Source organism: Dreissena polymorpha, chromosome 3, assembly GCF_020536995.1.
Source record: "Dreissena polymorpha isolate Duluth1 chromosome 3, UMN_Dpol_1.0, whole genome shotgun sequence".
Lineage (NCBI taxonomy): Eukaryota > Metazoa > Mollusca > Bivalvia > Myida > Dreissenidae > Dreissena > Dreissena polymorpha.
In genome coordinates, this window is record NC_068357.1 from 7,569,144 (window position 1) to 7,591,841 (window position 22,698).

Sequence of the window (22,698 nt, forward strand, 5' to 3'; positions counted from 1 at the left end):
TAAAACTGTTCTATCTATTGAGCCTTTTCATTAGAGATAAAATTGTTTCATGCAGTTAAACAGTATTACAAAGACGCGGATATGTTTCCAATGTTCTGGTGTTATACTCAAATCAGCCAATGGAATGAATGAATTGTGTATTCATTTGTACCTAGCAGCGGGAAATTTTATTTGAATATTATTGGACACTTACAAAGATCAGGTCAGGTGAAAAGCTGGCTTAATACAGCACGCCGAAAAACGCAGGTTATTACATACATGTAGATATATTGTGATATTCGTTAAGAACTTAGTAATTTTATTCCTGTCATTATTTCGATAAACCTTTCAAACAAAAATACTTATATTTTTCCCCTTTAAAAAAGATGTTGATATTTAATTAAAAACGTGCTACGAATAATGAATCTACAAAGACATCAGGTGTTAATTATATTCTAATTATAGACTTTTACGTATGATTAAATGACATAAAATTTGCATTAACACAAGATGCCATTCAAGCAAACATTATTTCAATTTTACCATTCCTAAACTTCATATGTGTATTTATGAATACAAAATATATGGGTGAATAATTGCTAATGAGTTTGAAACACTTTTAAATACCGGATAATTAATGCATCGCTTATTCTGTATAAATAAGCATTCATTGTTCTAGCTAGTTTGTCTTATCGTTGTCTTCTGTGTAAATGTAAATCAAGAATACATACATTAATGCTTAGTTTATGCTACAATATCAACAATGGTTTGTATCGTAAAACCGCTATACAATAGCTGGTTATTATATTTTTCATTTATACAAATAAGAAACATGGCACCATGGAACACTAGGAAACCAGGTTTGCAACGTTTAAGATATTAATTAAAAAATGTTTGCAACCCTAAGCTTGGTCTGCATATGAGTTTCCTACGCACATAATATCAGCGAAATACCTCTATCCAAACTCAAGTGATGATAGGAAAACAGTTTGTATGCCCCCGAAGGTTGGCATATAGTTTTTTAACTGTCCGTCAGTCCGTCCGTCAGTCTGTCCGTCCGTCCGAAAACTTAAACATTGGCCATTCGTTTTGCAATATTTAAGATAGCATCTTGATATTTGGCATGCATGTGTATTTCATGGAGCTGCACATTTTGAGTGGTAAAAGGTCAAGGTCATCCTTCAAGGTCAAATGTCATATATATGGCTTCAAAGAGGCGCAGTAGGGGGCATGGTGTTTCTGACAAACACATCTATTGTTGTTTTTTAAGCTACGTTTACATTGATCCTGATCCAACTAGTTTTAAATACCATAGTCAGCCAGGTCCGTAAGAAAATTACCACACTAAATTTAAAAACACGTACAATATCGAGTTTAAACGAAAACATTTTTCTATATAAAGAAACAATGCCCGCGATCTTAACCATCTATTCCCGAATGCAATACGAACCTAGGTATACATGCAACCTTCATTAACACAACATTTCAACACAATACCTTAAACTAAACTCAGGGTATTGAGCAGAAATCATTTTTTAAAATTGTATTTACAGTGACATGAACCATAACCAGATTTGCCCCGAATGAACTTCAATGCTATGATTGCATATCAGCAAACTCTGAGAACATTTCAGTGCAATATCTCCATCCAAACAGTCCATTTATTGACCAGGAACAAGAATTCTAATTTTGGAAGAAATGAAATTTACCACATTGGCCCCATATGTAATATAAAGCTAGGTCTGTAGGTTAACTACATACACACAAATGTGATTAAAATACCTTCATCAAAACTCATTTTATTTAGAGTATATCAATCTATTATATTAAATTAAAACATTGACCTCTACCTTAACCAGAAACTCCCCAAAATCTACAGAAAGCTAAGTCTCCAGCGTAAATTAACGTTATTAACCGGCAACCACCTGTTTGATGTTTTTTTATAATTGTGTAAGAGTAACATTGACAATCACATGACTGGCCCCATATCCCATTCCAAAGACTTCACGTTAACTTCCTTCATACACAATTATATTAAACTCTCCCTGTATACTGAAGTTATTGAAAAGAAACTGTTTTATCTTGATTTCTTGAAAGCAGTGACCATGACCTGAAACCGGAATACCACGTATTGAAAACAAGCTAGATGCACCTGCAAGCTTGCTAAGTCCAAAACTACATCAAGATTGGTCAATACAAATACAAGGTATTGACCCGAAACCATTTTTTGCATTTTTAGTTACAGTCATATTGACTAATTTGATTGGACCAACATGCAATCCAAAGCTAGGTCTTCGCGCCTGTGACGAGCAAGGAATACATTACCAAAGGCAGAGTCTATATTCATAAAAAGACCGCACCATTCATTCTTAACTTGGTAGAACTAGATCGCCATCACCATGAAAACAATAGTAATGTGCAAATGCTCGAGTAAAACAAATTGATTTTTTTTTTATTATAAACGTGTACTTTCGATATCAAATATGTGTGCATTAAGCAAAGAATACACACAGTAAACTAAACATAATGTATTCTATGCCGAAAAATAAATATTTGTATTTGTTAGATAACGTCTATCTATAACAAAAACAATTTTTAAATTATTTTATGAGCTTTCAGTTAAAGTAGAATGTTAAAAACGTTTAAGGTATACAGAAACCCTTTAAATTGCATATTTTGAGGGAAGTACATTCTGACCTGTGATCATGGAAGAGGCACATAGAACAACACAGTTTACTATGATCTTCACAAAACATCTCTATCGGGTGATCGGAATGAAGTTCACAAAACTTTAACCCTTCAAATAATTTCGTGAAAACAGGCCATTTATCCATCTCTTCCCTCCCATAAGCTACGTGCTTCTTATAAAACTGCCTGTGAAGCCCAATACACACGTCACAAAGTCCTTTTGAACACTGCTGACAAAAAAACATGGCTTCCTTGTTGACACAATCCTCTTCGCACAGGTTGCAGCAAAAGTCATAACTCAAATCTGATCCCTTCTCCGCCATTTGGGATGTTCCTATATACGAAAATCGAAAGTAGAAATGTACGTGCCTTCACGTTTAATGTTTCATAAACTTCAAATTCCTTGTATTTGCTACACGTTTTTCAAACCTATAATGTTTTTAACAAACTTTAACACTTCCAAAATATATATATCGTTAAACCGCGTTCTTACAGACAGTCGATCTCCCTCGGCAAATATGAAAAGGTTTAAAATATTGATCGAGCGGTATCAAGGTATAGTATGTGAATATTGATCGGTATCAAGTACAGTATGTCAATATTGAAAACGGCGTTATCGTTCAGATAACTATTGTCGAAAGAGCCGTGTCGCTCTTAAAGCTGCTATGTCACAGATTGGGTAAATATGTTTCAAATGCAATTATAAAATATTATTCAATATATCTGCATAAAGTGCAACTGATTTAACCGTTTCTGATCACTTTTTAAACTGTCTGTTGCAAGTTTATCAATTGCTACCGAGAAGCAACATCCGATAATAAAAAAAGAAAGAAAACTCTGTAAAAAACATAACCCACATCTAATTCACTGTTTTGTAGTGAAATTTGAAATGTGTAAGTAAAATGTTCCTTTCTATTCGTGCTGTCTCGAAGTTCTACTCCTGTCTAAATTTCTCCTCGAATGAAAAATTTGTTATTTGTATATTCTCATATATTTTTGTTGTTTAGCTAGAGGGTCTTATTTTACGATGGCAGGATCTGTTTGCTCAGTCCCGGTAACAATTTTTACACCTACTTTTATGTGTTTTGCGCAAACTCGCCTCAAGTCACCTAAGATTGTTAAATCGATTAGGCGCTTTATTATTGTCACATGATCATTAATTTTACTGCATACTTCGACTAAATCTTCAAGTGATTTGAGTAAAATCTGGAAAAACACTTTGTATACACATGTGTGTTTTGGCAGAATCAGCATACTCACAAAATGTGATATAACGCTACGTAACAATCACAAGTGCTTAAAGAATTCATCAATACCGCACACATTGGAATCATATCATTCTTGAAAAAAAATGAAATAAATACAGTTGTGTAATTTTCCTGTGATGTAGACATGTTTGTTAAATGTTAAATTAAATGTGTAATATGGCAATTTATAATTAAATTTAACGTGCTTATTAATGTTTTATAGATTTGTTCAGATTCTTACATGTAAATGTCCTTCTTTAAAATGTGCTGATCTAATATACATTTATATTACTAGTATTATATTTGTGTGTTGTATGTATGACTGTTTTAAAATATGTATCTACCGAATATTGAATAAATATTTGGTTCTTGTTTATCCATGTGCAGTAGGTAATACGGAGTTTAGGCACTATGGATACTTTTGCATTTAAGATTCGAATCAATTGCAGACAATTGTTATTTAACATATATCATTAGGAGTAGTTTGGCTAGACATTTGGTTGGTATACAAATCAGGAAAATGATTTGATTATTTAACTAGTCAAAGGTTCAAATAAATATGCAAAGGTAATTCTTAATTGTTAAGAAATGTTATTAAATTGCCTCGACAATGTTTTTGGAAACACTTATATAAATACTGTATGATTTCCATGGCTTGCAGGACGGAGCATCTGCTCGTACAACACGTTCGACGCATGCGTTACAAAAACAACAGAACAATCGTCTGCTTCCTGTCCCTCCAAAGTCGCTCGATCTAATTTTAGTTTTGCACGCCTCTTATTTCTTTCTCCTTCCCTCGACTAAGTAAGTCGTTCCCACGACATTTCGTACTCGTTCCCACGAATTAGTAAATCGTTCCCTCGTGTTAGTTTGTCATGGAAACGAGACAGAAAACATAGGAGTGAATGTTACCTCTATTTGACCGCATAAAAGTAGTTGAACGCCAAGTACACGCGAAGCAAAGAGACAGCAGGAACTCCGATTCGATGGTCGACGGTATTCGGATTTCTTAACGAAAACAAACCATTGGCGTTTTTACAACTTCTATCAACGTTTGCAATTAAAAAATTGAATACTTTGGTGGTAGTGAGGTTGTCATTCCCGTGTTACGGGGCATAACAAGTAATTATTTTTTATGATAACACGTTTTAAAAGAGTTAAATCGTTATCTCTGAAATGGGCATGCCCTGCCTTTATGGCAAGGGAATTGTGAATTTCTTACGGAAGGCCGCGGTTTCTCTAGAAGCGGCTTCAAATCCAACTGGAGAGTTATATCAAAGAAATAATTTAAGCTTTTTTCTCTGCGATAACATCAATACTCATTCGCTTTTAGATAAACAATCAAATACTTGAAAAAGTGGAGATATGCATGATTTTAATATATGTCGCTATTGATGCTATACTATACATACTCTTACAATCGGATGATACGCGTTTTATGTTATAAACATTTAACTAAACTTTTTGTGTATTCCAGGTTAAAGCCTCTACAATTTTTTCTAGTCCATTAAATTCGCTAAATTACCTTTCACTTATATAGGTAGAAATTATGCAAAGATATAACGAAGATTTCTGTCATTTAAGTTTTTTAATTGTAGATAAATCGTCGATGCTTTTAAAATCTTATGATAAAAACTAATTTGTTTTACTAACATTAACTACTTGTGGGATACATAAGTGGAAAGAAACAACTTATTGTGTGAGTCTACCATTATGCATATATTATTTCACTGTTAGTATTTAAGATATAGAGAATAATAGGTTAGTGTTGATTATAGATCAGGTTTATCATGCGAGGCTTAGAAAACAAAAAGCACGAGCCTTGGCGAGTGCTTTTTCGTTTTCGTGCCGAGCATGATAAACCTGATCTATAATCAACACTGACCTATTATTCTATTTATCCCACTTTTTATTCAGCAAACTTTTTTTATTTAAACAAAATAAGTTTTCATGAGTGTTTGTCGTACTTTGATAATGACTGTAGTGTAACCAAGGCGAGTGTATTACTCCGCGTTCCAAAAATAACCGCTGATCAAATAATCTTTTTTTAAATCAGAATATCGTTCTGTAACAAAGTGTCGAGCGTTATTAATTACAATTTTAATCATATTGAATTGCAAATCTTAAAGTTTTATGATATCAATATGACATGAAGTTGTTATATACAAGGAACTACATTTGTTTACAACGTAGCCTAACACCACACACAATTCACTTTCGATAACAAACCATCAAGTCGATCACGAGGTGCACAATATTTGCTTCTTTGTTATAATATTGGTTATTTCGTGACGAAATAACAAAGATTACTTGGATTTAAGCTAATTATATACATTTTGAATGTTGAAAGTGGCACCAAAGAATTGTGAGGCAAAGTTGTTCGAACTAGAGAAAGACATTTGCTGGTGAAGTGACTGGGTGGGGCGAACATCAAGATCAACTTGTTCGACGGTAGACAGTGGTTGTCTAGGCTGCATTTCGGCCATAGTTTCGGTGCATGAAGGTGAACAAGAGGAATCTGTTGGATTGTTACATTTACTGGACTGAGCAAGAATGAACACTTTTGCTGCTGTTCAACAGATATGTTGGAATAATTGGTTATGGACTGGACATTTTTTGCCCTGTTATGGCCATGGTTTCAGTTGGTGGAATGTTTGCATTTCGAAGTTTTTTGACCAGGAATTTGCGAACTGAGTGGTTCGTTATTCTCTTGTGCTTGAGAAAGCCGGCGTCTTTTGCCATGGCCTTCAGCATCTGACCTAGCTTGTTGACACCCAATTGTTGACGCAAGAACCACTGGGATGCAGTGTCATTTGTGCGTATTGCCAGGTTGGAAAGATGCTTTGAAGAAAAATCAGATGGACACATATCCGAGTACAGCTTGTAAATTAACACAGGATTTCTTGGTCCAGACGATTGTTTTCTACGGTCAAAGGGGAGCAACTCGAACTGACTTCTTCAAAGGGGAGCTACAACAACAGAACCTATTTGCATAGTGTTAAATTTACCTAATACTAGAGGTTTTAATAAAAATAAATGACAAAAAAAAACGTTTTTTTGCTACTTTTCTTTGTTTTAAGGTCATTAAGATTGACAAACTTTTGAGTGTTTTTTTTATTGATGCACTTGACAAATACAGGTGACGAGGTGCGTGGGAAAAAGTAGTCCCGGTTCGGCAGTTGATGACGTCATTTCGTGCCATTGATTATAGCCTTGCCGTTGATTATAGATGAAATTTAATCAACGGGGCTTTAATCAACCGAATTCGCTGTAAAAGTGGGATAAAAATATTTATACACATATATGCATTTGAGAGCAATGTCTTTTTAACTGAATATGAATACATTTCTTTTCACTGAATATGAATAAGATTCAGATATCCGTTTTCACTTTTTCACTTATAAATATACGTATATACGATATACTTAAAAAAAGATTATTCGTATCTCTATCGTTATGATAACATCTTTGCGCATGTGATTGTTCCTAACAACACCATATGATTGATATTTCTCGGTAGTCTTCATTTTATATTTTGATCACCAATATGTTGGTATTTCCAACAATAATTCTGCCGGTACGAACACAGTAGTTTACGGATTATAGATACTTTAGCCCACCCTCCTTGGAAGCCAGCGTCACCAATCCTCCCTCATCATTTACATGAACTACAGGTCGCCGTGGTGTTATGGATATGGTGTCCGATAAGCGACCGGGAGGTCTCGGGTTCGATCCCCACCGTGGGAGCGTTCTTTAGATCTCCCCCAAGTACTGGCTCTAGGCCCAGGAAACGGACTCGAGAGCGTTTATATAAGCCTAAGGCTTTCCATGCATGACAGGACAGTGCCATCCATAGACAGGGTTAGGAGCCTGTGATAACTATAGTAGGTTATATACAGCCGTGATCCATCGGGACTTACTGCGCACTTGTACACTGGAAATATTATACGATACGAATTACTTTGTTCTCAAAGCATGCATCATTGTTTGATGGTTTTCAAACAAAAAAGGTTAAGTTTGGCATTTTTTTAAATCAAGCTTCAATCAGTAGCCATTGTTCCTGAATATCTTGATCAAAATATTATTTATCTGCCTCCCAGATCTATGAAATAGTTGGTTGTGTGCACTATCCGCGCAGTTTAAATTCAATGAGAAGATTTCAGGTTGACAAGAATTTTATCAAGCTGATGTGTTCAAGCAATCATTTCATAGACTATGTGGACGCAGTACTAATGGGTGAGCGAATGTCTCTCAATAATCAGAGCATCTATCAGTTCTTCTGCAACTTCTTCCTAAAGGTGGGTGTTGGATGTGTCGTTTTCATTGTATAATATTTTGAGTTTAATTGCATTGTTCTAAAACTTAAATTGTAAAACAATCTCAATAAGGGTAATACCATGGTTATCTAACAAGAGAGTTGTTCTGACATATTCTGATATTGGAGACTTCTAAATTTATTCTACTCAACTAATTTGAGCTCAATTATGCTGAAAGTCTAGACTCTCAAGTCCATTTCCAAGGTAGATCCACTACCTCAAGTCCAGTCCCAAGGTAGAACCAGTACCTAATGCCTTAAGAGACGATCTTGAGAACGCCCTTAGTTGGTATCAAACCCAGACCTTCTTATCTCTAGGCTGCCACTATATCTTCCACACTATTGCAACCTGTTAATGCGTATTAATCCGTTTTAAGGTGCACGAGCAGGTGTTGAGTTACTAGGACAGGCACCTTCTCAACACAGTCATCGTGTCCATCAGTGCTGAAAAGGCCACGCTGGAAAATGCCAAGGAAGGACATGAGATGCTGAGCATCTTCAATCGAATAGCTTGGGTATTTAAAAGTATTATATAACATGGGCAGGGGGGAAACCTCACATTCTAGAAATTGTCTTATTCTGGGATGTGATGTCAGCTGATTTCCTCCTTTTTTGTGTTAAGATTTCTTAACAAATAGTTAACAAATATAATGGATAAAATGACTTTCAGGGAAACAAGTTAAGTAAGTAGATGGAACAGGTAAGGAGAGGGTAGTAGGGATAGGGATAGGAATAAAAGGGAACAAAATAGGGTAATCACACCCCTTTTTAAAGCATAGTCGTTACTTGCTTTCATAGAAAGATAATCACACACAATCCAACTTTGATTATTGATTGCTAGTAGCCGAAAACATTTCACCAGCACATGTGGTTGAGCCAATAGTAAACAAGAAGACTGTTCCCATAGACCAGTTAGCTTTGCACAAATTTATTTCTTTTTTTTCTCCTAAATATTCATCCGTGCACATAAAATGTTTACATATACTCACGGTGCAGTCCCAATCGCCTTTTTGTCAGGATCTACGAGCCTTGCTGTTGATATTATCCGTACAACCCCCTCGGTACATCAACAAGCTGTTGTACGAGAGTCTGCAATACATCCTGCAGGTGTGTAGGGATTTCCAGCACCAAAGGGACGCTGAGGCTGCGAGTGAAGTGGCGCAAAAAGACCTGGACAAGTCCCTGGAGTGCCAGACGTCTACTGATGACAAGGCCACCTCTAGGAGACGTGGGACGGCATCACAAGGGAGTCAGGAATCATCGGACGATACAGGTACTTGTCATTTATTTTGACTTTTTTACTTATACAGCCACTAGGTTTAATGTTTAACATTTGTAAGTTGAACTATGCTACAAGTTTATTTGATATTCTTTTGTTCATTTTGTTTGCAGTATAGTTATAGGAATGTACTTGAGCCTCACTATGGGAAAACCAGGCTTAATCCTTATGAGTATGTGCTGTGCAAGATAAGCCTGTGTGGAAGTCTCTTTTTAATCAAACTCCAGTGTAGGGGATATGTGTCGTGCCTGCAATAAACTGTTTTCCTGGAGCAAGGCCCAATTGTTATTTATATGCTTGCAACATATGCAACTAAGCATAGGCTAATCTGGGACGACACTTTCCGCTTTCATGGAATTTTTTAAAATTTGAGGAATTTTTAAGGAAGTCTCTTCTTAACAAATATCCAGTTCAGGCGGACAGTGTTGTTGCTGGGATAATACTTTATGCACACATATTAAACCCGTTTTTCCTAGAGGGAATCTGAATTGTAATATAAATGCAAGCTACATATTACACCTCAGCTGCAGCCACATTTGATATGTAACGTTAATTAAACTCAGCTTAAATTCTAAATTTCGGAGATATGTATGGTTGATTAAACTCATTATAAATTTTTAATTTCTGAGATGTGCAATGTTGATTGAACTAATCATAAATTATGAATTTCTGAGATGTGTAATGTTGATTGAACTCATCATAAATTCCAAAAGTTTTGAGATATGTAAGGTTGATTAAACTCATCATAAATTGTAAATTTCTGAGATATGTCATTTTGATTGAACTCGGCTTTAATTCTTAATTTTTGAGATACGTAATGTTGATTGAACTCAGCTTTATTTATAAATTTCTGCGATATGTAATGTTGATTGAACTCAGCTAAAATTCTAAATTTCTGAGATGTGTAATATTGATTGAACTCATAATAAATTCAAAAATTCCGAGCTCCATCGGATGTCCAATTAAATTTCATTTCTTTTTTATATTGAACATTACTTTGTTTTAATTTACCTACTCGTAGCACAGTACATTTACTTTTGTTTAGTTTAAGACCCGATGCCATTCCGTAAAGGGTTAGCGCCTCTATTAGGTTATGGAAAGAATCGTAATTGTCGTTTAAAAAATAAGTGGCATCGTCAGCAAATAGGGATTGTTTGATTTCTTCGTCAGGTTCTAGTGATATGCCTTTTATGTGTTTATTTGATTGGATGTGATGTGATAGATACTCGATGCAAATAATAAATAGCGATGATGAGAGTGGACATCCTTGTCGAACCCCTCGTTCGATGTTAAAACTGTTTGAAAAGAAGCCATTGTTAATGATTATACTGTTAATATCGGCATAGAATAGTTTGACCCATTGAATGAGACGTTCACCAAAGTTCATATTTTCTAAGCAAGAGAACATAAATGAATGATCAAGCGAATCGAATGCCTTTTCAAAGTCTGCAAAGAATATTAGACCAGGATTATTTGAATTGTTGAAATAGTTTATGCATTCTTGGATAAGACGAACGTTTTCACCAATGTAACGTCCTTTTATGAAACCAGATTGAGATTTTGAAATGATTGATGGTAATATTTTTTTTATTCTGTTTGCTATACTTTTAGTTGCAATTTTATAATCATTGTTTAGTAAACTAATCGGGCGCCAGTTTGATAAGGATTCTAAGTTTTTTCCAGGTTTTGGAATAAGTGATATAATACCTTGTTTTTGTAGCGTAGTTAAGTTTTCGTTGTTAAATGAATTGTTTAGTGAATTAATTAGATGTGTTTTTATATCATTCCAGAATATTTTATAAAATTCGATTGTGATGCCATCAGAGGGCTTTTGTTATTTTGCATTTCTTTTAGGGCCAATCCACATTCATATTCATTAAGCAATCCGTCGCACAGTTGTTTTTCATCCTGGTTTAAAGCGTGATGTGTATTTTTAAAAAGGGTGTTATTTTCAACATTTTTTCGTTTATAGAGGGTTTCGAAAAATAAACGTTGTTCTTCTAGTATTTGAGTTCTGTTTGTTATATCTTTGCCATTGACTACTAATTTGTGTACAGTTTTTTGTTCACTTCTACGTTTTTCAATGTTTGCGAAATATTTTGTATTTTTTTCATTGTGTTCAACATGCTGTGCACGCGCTCTAAGTATTATTCCATTTAGATGTGTATGATAAATTCCATCTAATATTTGTTTTTTTATTGCTATTTCATTTTTAATGTCGGTGGTATCATTTGTGTTTGTTTGATGCAATTGTTTTTCAAGTGTTTCAATGGTTTTGATGGTTTCAGTTTCAAGTTTGTGTGTTTCTTTTTGTTTAAATGATGTGTATCTAATTGTTGTGTAACGTATATTTCCTTTAATTACTTCCCATAAGGTGTTTGGGTTTGCATCTTTATTATTTTGAACTGTATTTAATATTTCCTGTTTTATTTGTGTTTGATATTGTGTATCTAATAAGATGCTGTTGTTAATTTTAAAGTATCCTGGGCCTCTTTCAGGTTGTATATTGTGCAGTTTAAGTTCAACTAGTGAGTGGTCAGTCATAAATCCTGGTTTTATGTTACACGTGTCGATAATGTTGCAAAGAGATTCAGATATTAAAAAATAGTATAATCTACAAAATATTGTTGGTTTTGTGTTTGAGTGCCAGGTGAATTTGCTTTCGTTTGGATATATTGTACGCCAGATGTCTATCATATTGTAGTTTTCAATTATGTTATTTAAAATGTTTCTATTTTTAGTATGGGTATAAAGGTTTCCATTCTTTTTATCTAATAATGGGTTCAGGACAGTATTGAAATCACCACCGATTATAATATTTTTATCTTGGTTATTAATTTTAATAATATAATAATGCCGAGCTCAGCTTAAATTCTAAATATCTAAAAAATCTGTTATTTTGGGCTATTAATTTCATAAAGTAATACAATAATTCATAAAATGTTATCACTGAATGTGATCATTAAAAATGTTATTGTCAAAGAACTTATTTGTATTCATCTCAATGTTGTTTAAAATTGTCACGTTTTTTCCCCCAAATCTTTCTGAGAGCTTATTAGGCTGAAACAATAATTTACATTTAGTATTGAAAACCTTAACATTGTTTTTAACATCTTAATGCAAAATTGTTTTGTTTTTTTTAAAACTAGGTGAGACCCCATCGAAACGAAGAAGACTTTCATCAGATGCTACAAATGAAGAGTTAGCCAATAAAGAAAATATACAAGAAATTGCCTCTGAAGCTAAAACTAGTCCCCAAAAAAAGAGGAAACTGAGTCTGATGCTAAAATAACGACCGGCGAAAAAGAGTGTAAGTCATCAGAGAATGTTACTTAAAGTCATGGAGCAGGACACGAAAAAAGAAGAAAGGAACGGTCGACCAGTGGACCACCAGACATAAAGGACAACCTAGGGTAAGAACGACCTGTCAGAAGGCACGAATTCCCTGAGCCAGGACCTAGCAGGCGGCCTGATGAGCCATGCCAGAAAAAGGAGAGGTCTGTGAGTGAAGCGGGTATAGATATGCGTCGTAGCCAAGATGGATCTGTGTCAAGTTCCAGCTCCAATAAAGCATCTGGCGACGAGGAAGTTCAGAAACCACGACTACGGGCCAGTGATAGGCCTGTGTGGGTGGACCTGGTTGCTTTGCAATATAGAGTCCTTGTTTTCGTTTATGAGAAAAAGTGACGATGATGATAGTTGAACAATGTGATGCAGTATTCAGTGTTAGCTAAATAAACTGAAAATGGCTAACAAGGAATGCTGGTGTCTTTTTTTCTTAAGAAATTGGATTTGTTGTTATATTTTTTTTATGTAAACCGTTGCATTGTGTTCCTGTTAGTTTAGTTCTATTAAGTTGTTTTTGTAAATGACAGAAATCATGAAATACTGTCAGTGATGTGAACAGATATTGAAAACCAGATATAACTTTATGCTTCCTAGCTACAGCCTGCATTTAACAATCAATTCTCATACTTACACGTGAATAATTTACTCACATGCAAGGAATATTACTTCCGAGTTTTAATGTAGATAAATTGCATTGCTTACGAAATTTGTCTATGTCATAAATTTATTGTTCTGAACAAAGAATATTGTTAGAGGTATTGAAAATGCACTCAAGTTTCAACGTTTATTAATTTTTGGAACACTACAGATTTATAAAAAAAAACTTAGAATTATGTAAAAGAAAAGAACCAAATCATATGTCCAAGGTTATTTTCCAGATGATTGTATAACAGTAAACAATATTTTGTATAAATATAATTAAACCCATGTACTGTTCGCCTTCGTTTTGATGAATTATTTCTGTATGCGAACTGTGCAGATTTCAAACATGAATTAAAGGCCCTATGCCAGCATCCAAAAATTGTGATCAACATTGCAATGTCAGTGTTATTGTGTTCAGTGTGTTGTGTGTCATTCATGTATGCTATTTTTGCGCTTTGTCCTTATGCAAATCGTTCAGCTTTTATGGTGAATAAACTAAAGAACAGAAAAGTGTCCTAGCAATTATTGTTCTCCATTTTGTTTAACGTCCACATTAAGCGTACACATGTTTTGTGACGTTTTAAAAATGACATATTTCTATGAGGTCTTATGTTGTTGGTAGCAATCATTGATAAGGGAAACATAAAAAGGAACCCCTTTAATTATTTCAGGGCTAAATTTTATGCAGAAATTTTTGAAACAACACGGCTCTCCTGTTAGCGGTTAGGATGTACCGCATAAGCTAGAATTCGGGACCTTGCCTTACCATAAACCTTACAACTGATTTAAGTAAGGATTGATGTAGAGAACAGTTAGACATTTATGCTCAATATATTTCTGCAATAAAGGGCATATGCAGGATTCAATGAACTAGAATATAAGAATGACTGAACAGTACTAATAATAAAAAAGATGCTTAGCGGTTATGCTTCTTCAGCATTGCAGCGTGCTAGTAACTAATATACGATGTCGCAATAAAACGAGCTTCTGGTAGGAATGGTTAGCGGCCATCATACCGGAATGATAGACTTTCCTACGTCTATATCCTCCATCTCACTCTTTCGAAACAGCATTAAGGATTTGAAATTCATCATACCTTTCCACGAATCGCTTAATACATCTGAGTATTGGGCTACAACTAGGACGACAGACGATGAAGGACTCCTAAACTTTAAAAGTTGTTTTTACTATATTGCTGCAGATATGACAAAGACGCGATCATGGCCCAGCTTAGGTCCAGACTTATTTACGAGTAAAAAATAGTAATATTTTCTCGAAAATGAATATTTGATAGATATTACCCGAGCAAGGGTTAGTTAAATGCATTGATTTCAGTACATCATTTCTGAAAATATTCAAATGTTAAATGTTATGTGCGATTTTGGAATTCAAATCTTGGACATTTTTTTAACGGAATCCCTTGTCATCTTCTATACACTAATAAATGCAAATACTTTTATGAACGGCTCTAAATACTGACACATGCGCAAACCAATTTGCACGGCGTGGTCCATAGTCTGTTATTCAATTTTGAGCGAGAGGAGACGCGCGTTTGCTCAGATTCGCCGTATGTCTCTTGATTAAGCGATATGGATTTGACCAGCACAAGTTTATTCTAATGAAGTATATAGCAGGTATTTAATAATTTCCGTGTGCTAGTCAGAACGGACAAACAACCAAATGAAACCATGCGATTGTAGCATTGTTTCATATGGATGGAATTTGCCTGTGTTGCCCGTTATTCCGCCTATTACAAAAATATATTGATGCTTGTTTCATTGAGTTAGTAAATGGTACGTATAATTTCTTTCGTTAAAATAATTGTATAATTGGGCAGTTGAAGTATAGCTAGTTAAAATGTTTTATCAGATAATTTGTTAATCGATGGGAATGTCTAATATGTTAATTCTGAACAGCAGATTAAATATCGCTTAAGTGGCTTGGGCTATCTAATGTCTATTATACTGCAAGAAACTTTCAGAGGGAGTGATAACTACTCCTAAATAGTTATATTCTTTAACATTTTAATGTGCCGATTGTTTAAATTGAACCTTTATTTGTTTGATTCATTTGTTCCAAAGACGAACTTCAGATTAAGAGCAGTTTATATTTAGTTTTCATTCCTGGCAAAAATTATAAACAAGTCTAAAACTATCATTTAACTCCGAATCGGACTGGCCAAATAGTATTGTGTTATCTGGCTATAGCAGGGCAAGCAGCTGCAAAAACTATGTGGTATCAACAAATGGCACTTAAATGTTTGTTCTTGAACATTGTTCTTTACTGAATCCCGGACAATCGCTACCTATGTTTATAGGTTTGCATCTAATTGTAGGAACCAATGACCGTGGTGTTAAATTAATGTAGGAGCGGGTTGTCAAAAGAATTTAGGAGCGATTCTCCGGGGTATCAAAACAACGTTGGAGCGAATTTCCGCCTTTGAAAAATTAGCGTAGGAGCGATATTTCGTCTGGAAACCTGGTTTACTATTCGTTTCGACTTGCGTGATATTTATGGTGACATAGATGAAAAGCAACGACCATCAAAAATTGCACGCGTAGTTCAATTATTTCAAACTCTTACAACTGGTTAAACTTGTTAGTGTTGAGAATGTATAATAGTTCACCGATAATTTTCCGATAATACAGCCAGTACATACCTTTAAGTTTGAAATAAATACATAGTTTACATATTTCTATTAATCTAGATCCGTTGGTATTGGCTTAACCGCACTGAAATATGTGTGAAATGGGATTAGCATTTGATGCATCGTTACAGGGGATAAGCTGTTTTGATAGAAAATCCCAATTAGATTAATTTGTCTTTTAATTTTTGTTTTGTTTCCGCGCACTTTTCAATATTATCGGCAAACATTAAACAAATAGTGTCGAGAATTTGATTAGTAAACCATGCAGGACGCCTATAAAGTGGCTAACGAAGTAGTTTTCTTTGTGGTGACATAGCAAAACACTACTACGAACATAGAGAGCGGGAAACGAATTTTTTTTTTTATTCAATGTTATACATACAATGTATACATGTATATGATCATACAACAAAGTGATTGTACAAAGCAATAAAGTTCAGACATGTTATACAAGATATGCTAATATATATACTTTTTTTGGTTTCCCTAAGATTAAAAAAAAAACACAAGAAAACAAGAAAAAACTGGGATAATATGTTTTTTCTTTTGTTGTTTGTGATAGGTGTTTTTTTTTAAGAGAAAAGAAAAGAACAACAAAAGAATAGTTATGAAAAATGATGAGTTGTATAAAGTGGGAAGAAAGCATACTGGACTTGTGTGTTTTGTTGTATATTCACAATGATCTTATAAGGTTGAAAAAAAATATACAAAATTATTTTAGAAAGATAAACTAACATTAGAGTGAAATGTATATAAGTGGACAAAAATTATGAGAATTTAATCCGATTCCATTTTTGTTCAAAGATTTGTAATGTGTCATTACTGAGGGCTATTTCGTTCTCAATCTGGATTTTTAGTTTAAGACTATGGACAAAACAATTAAAATTTGGTATTTGTTTTTTGTACTTCATGTTAAAGATAAAATATTTCATCAATATAAGAATAAAGTTCACAATATTTTTACAGTTTATTGATTTCAATGAGTAAATTCCGAAACTTACATTTAAGAAAGATAGTTTAACGTTTAGTTGCTGTTGTTCAAGAAAAGATACTAATTGATTCCAAATAGGCTGGATGTGATTGCACTCCCAAAAAAAGATGTTCTATAGTTTCGATGTTTTCACCGCAGAAGTCACACAGATTTGAGTTAGATAATTTGCATTTAAAGAGATATTTATTTGTAGCTATAATTCTATGGATGTATTTATATTGAACATTTCTCAGTGTGCTTTCAATAGTCGCTTTATATGGCATGGTAAATATGTGTTTCCAATTAAGTTCATGTTCTCCGAAAAGGACTTGCCATTTATTTTGGGTTTTGGAGTTTTCTGTAGGGTTCTTAATTTGTAGTGTGTAAAACATTTTATTCGTTTTGTTTTTTCTTCCAAGTATGTTTTCTACGAATGTTGTTTGAGTACATGGTGTATTGTTTGTATTGATTTCAGATTTAATATGTATGGGTATGCTTTTGATTAGTGTGTAGTACTTCAGAAAATTATTTGAAGGTATTCCGTATATGTAGCATATATCATCAAAAGAGTAGAAATCCTTAATTCTGTATTCATATAATTTGTCGACATATTTAATGCTTCGTTCAAACCAATCTTTATAGAAAAACGTCTTATTGTTTAAAGTTATGTCTTTATTGTTCCATAAAATAGTTTTACTGCTGGTTTGGGTTTCTAGGTTATGAGTGACATCACTCCATGCTGATAGAACATCAGACAGAAATATGTTTTCGTTTGCAATTTCATGTAAGATAGTATTGCTGATGTTACATTCAAAGAGTAAGGAGTCACCATATTTTTTTAGGATTTTCTGGTAGAATAATTTCCATTTACTCGTATTGGTGTTATCTAGGTATCTTTTAACCCAGCTGCATTTGATTGCATTCAAGAATGAGTCAATGTTCGTTAATTGGATACCTCCATTTTCTACAGATTGAATTAACTGAGTTCGTTTTATTTTATCAGGCTCACCGTCTCATATGAAATTAAATATTGCTGATTTTATATCGTTAATAACATCATTTGTTGGATTTGGGAGAACTATTAATACATAAATTAATTTAGGAAGTGCAAACGTTTTCAATACTGTGTTTTTTCCGATTAGTGTAAGTTTACGGTGATGCCATGATTTTAAGCAGTTTTTAAAATTCTGTAATTTAGGTAGTATGTTTTTAAGAACTGTATCCTTTTCATTATTCGTGAAAGTAATGCCTAACGTTGTGGCTTCATCGGATGTCCAATTAAATTTCATTTCTTTTTTATATTGGACATTACTTTGTTTTAATTTACCTACTCGTAGCACAGTACATTTACTTTTGTTTAGTTTAAACGACTCTATTAGGTTATGGAAAGAATCGTAACTGTCGTTTAAAAAATAAGTTGCATCGTCAGCAAATAGGGACTTATTTCTTCGTCAGGCTCTAGTGATATGCCTTTCATGTGTTTATTTGATTGGATGTGATGTGATTGATACTCGATGCAAATAATAAATAGCGATGATGAGAGTGGGCATCCTTGTCGAACCCCTCGTTCGATGTGAAAACTGTTTGAAAAGAAGCCATTGTTAATGATTATACTGTTAACATTGGTATAGAATAGTTTGACCCATTGAATGAGACTTTCACCAAAGTTCATATTTTCTAAGCAAGAGAAAATAAATGAATGATCAAGCGAATCGAATGCCTTTTCAAAGTCTGCAAAGAATATTAGACCAGGATTATTTGTATTGTTGAAATAGTTTATGCATTCTTGGATAAGACGAACGTTTTCACCAATGTAACGACCTTTTATGAAACCAGATTGAGATTTTGAAATGATTGATGGTAATATTTTTTATTCTGTTTGCTATACTTTTAGTTGCAATTTTATAATCATTGTTTAGTAAGCTAATTGGGCGCCAGTTCGATAAGGATTCTATGTTTTTCCAGGTTTTGGAATGAGTGATATTATACCTTGTTTTTGAAGCGTAGTTAGGTTTTTATTATTATATGAATGGTTTAGTGAATTAATTAAATGCGTTTTGATATCATTCCAAAATATTTTATAAAACTCAATGGTGATGCCATCAGATCCTGGGCTTTTGTTATTTTGCATTACTTTTAGTGCTAATTCACATTCATATTCATTTAGTAATCCGTCACACAATAGTTTTTCTTCTTGATTCAAAGCGTGATGTGTATTTTTCAAAAGGGTGTTATTTTCAACATGTTTTCGTTTATAGAGTTTCGAAAAATAAACGTTGTTCTTCTAGTATTTGAGTTCTGTTTGTTATATCTTCGCCATTGACAACTAATTTGTGTACAGTTTTTTTGTTCACTTCTACGTTTTTTGATGTTTGCGAAGTATTTTTTATTGTGTTCAACATGCTGTGCACGCGCTCTTAGTATTATTCCATTGAGATGTGTATGATAGATTCCATCTAATATTTGTTTTTTTTAATGTTATTTCATTTTCAATGTCGGTGGTATCATTTGTGTTTGTTTGATGCAAGTGTTTTTTAAGCGTTTCAATGGTTTTGATGGTTTCAGTTTCAAGTTTGTGTGTTTCTTTTTGTTTAAATGATGTGTATCTAATTGTTGTGTTACGTATATTTCCTTTAATTACTTCCCATAAGGTGTTTGGGTTTGCATCTTTATTATTTTGAACTATATTTAATATTAATTTTCCTGTTTTATTTGTGCTTGATATTGTGTATCTAATAAGATGCTGTTGTTAATTTTAAAGTATCCTGGGCCTCTTTCAGGTTGTATATTGTGCAGTTTAAGTTCAACTAGAGAGTGGTCAGTCATAAATCCTGGTTTTATGTTACATGTGTCAATAATGTTGCAAAGAGACTCAGATATTAAAAAATAGTCTAATCTACAAAATATTGTTGGTTTTGTGTTTGAGTGCCAGGTGAATTTGCTTTCGTTTGGATATATTGTACGCCAGATGTCTATCATATTGTAGTTTTCAATTATGTTATTTAAAATGTTTCTATTTTTAGGATGAGTATAAAGGTTTCCCTTCTTTTTATCTAATAATGGGTTACAAACAGTATTAAAATCACCACCGACTATAATGTTTTTATCTTGGTTATTATTTATAAAGGATTGTAATGTTTCGTAAAAAGTGGAATCATCTATGTTAGGGCCGTAAACGTTAGTTTAAACCTATTTATTTTAGCTCGATTGCGTCGAAAGCCTTAGGCTTATATAAACGCTCTGGGCCTAAACCAGTACTTGGTGTCTTTGGGGGAGATCTAAAGAACGCTCCCACGGTGGGGATCGAACCCGTGACCTCCCGGTCGCAAGGCGGACACCATATCCATTACACCACGGCGACCTTAAACGTTGATTAATGTTAATTGTGTTTCTTGTATTTTAATATCTATACTTGCTTGTCTGCCAATTATTATTTCGTTAAAGTTATCGGCTGTGATCCCTATATTATTTTTTATTAGAAAGGCAATGCCTTGTTTATTAATATGTTGTCCGCTGAGATAGATGTCTCCGTCCCATTCATCTTTTGAGGTTTGTGCTAAAGTATGTGTCAAGTAACTTTCTTATAATAGGCATATACTATATATTTTTTCGTCTAACCATTTGAAGATTTTTATGCGTTTATCTTTATTGTTTAGCCCTTTTACATTCAAAGTACATAATTTAATTATTGAAAATGGTGAAGGGTGTTGTAAATGATAATTTGTGTGTGCTTGTCCAGTTAGTTTCAATTTTAAAACATGTCCAGTTGCTTTCTATTATGAGACATAAAATGTCCATACATGCAAACAAAAATAGAAATCAAAAATTAGGGATACAAGAGGATGAATATTCCATAGAATTGAAAAAGTTAAAAGAAGTAATCACAAAGGTGAAAAGAAACCACAAAAAACGACTGGTTCCCAATGGAGACATAGAAAAAAAGCATTAGCATCATCTACGTATAGTGGATGGAAGCAAAAAAAACACACATAAAACCAAGAAAAACATAAAAGTAATAAAGACAATATGTGTAACGGCAGCTTGGCTGAACATTACAAAATAAACAGACATGTGCAATCAGTAAATAGTTAATTTTAGAATTATTTTTCGAAAAGTTATGTTTAAATAAAGTATCTTTCGTAGTATTTTTAAGAGCAGATATTGATCACTATAATGTTATAAAAAATTATTATGTTGATTTAATTTTTAATAAACAATATGTATAAGATTTTGTGTTGTCTCATTCCCCTTTTTTAAATGCGGATATAAGCTTATACAATGTTATTAAGAAATGAATAACTTTTTTTTTATATAAGAAATCACTAAATGTACTTCGTTTAGAATTCTTATGGAAGAGTATTGTTATTTTCATGTGATCATAAGTGCATAACAATAACGTATGCTTGACATAGAGTATTTACAAATTAATACATGTAATAGTAGAGTTAACTGAAAGATCTATTACGCGCTGGTTATGAGATTGTTGGTTAAAGACTTTGCACAATGAAGTTTGCAACAACGGATGTCAATCTGAGGCGGTAACAAATAGAATTATTTTTTCAAAGATTTTCAGATTAACATGGAAAAAAAACAATTAAGTTTCATACACATGGATCAAAGATTTGGCAAATTAATAAAAAAAATTGTTTTCCAAATGTATTTAGATAAACATAGAGAAAAAAAAACGTTTTGTACCCTTAGATAAAAGCATTAACACATTAATGAAAACAGTTGTTTAGGATTAATATATGTAATTGAAGTACACATAAGTTTCAAACACATGGATCAATTCCTTAACAAAAATAATTGCAAATTCTATTAAGGATTAATATATGTAATTTAAGTACACATGCTTTAAAAGGTGATTTCTAAAACAGTTTTGCTTATGTTACATAAACTTATAACATAAACTTATAACATAAACATAGCTAAGGTACAAGTTAAATATGCCAGTTTGTATGATAAACAGCATAATACATAGTTACACCTATAAAATCAATAACTCTAATGTGAAAGTGATAATTTCTATTTACTTGCATGATCACATCAAACCCTATGCTGGAAACATTTTAATTAGGAGCATTAATGTAGATAATAATTGGTTTGTCTATATTTGATTATGTTAACACATAAGTTAATTTTTATTTGTAGAATGAATATAGCTATATAATCAATTTTAATACAAGTGAGAACTTAGGTTTGACAAGCATGTTAATTTTGTAACATAAATACACTTTAGTTTGAATCACTTTTAATTTCTTTTTAATTTGTATTATCAGTATAATTTAATCAGCATGTAGAAAAGGTATATAATTTGACAAGCGTGTTACTTCTCCTAATAGTTGTGTCACTGATCTATATGAGAAAAGAGAGTACTCTTGAAGACAGAGATATTGAATAAGACAGTGTAATTACATTTTACATCCAAATTTCACTCAACACTTAAAAAAACTTCATATGAAAGCGAAAATGAAGTAATGCTATTTATAAAGTGTTAAATGAAAAAATAAAAGGATGATTTAAGTCTTCCACTTTTAATACCTTGAAAAACTATACATTTCAAATTAACCTATTAAATGAAAA

At 33.1% G+C, this 22,698-nt stretch overlaps 1 protein-coding gene across 1 annotated transcript in view; it reads right to left on the reverse strand.

The window, feature by feature from the left end:
- The window catches only part of LOC127872861 (uncharacterized), an 87,536-nt gene that overhangs the window by 7,376 nt on the left and 57,462 nt on the right, over positions 1–22,698 (reverse strand). The gene's annotated exons all lie outside the window — the stretch shown is intronic.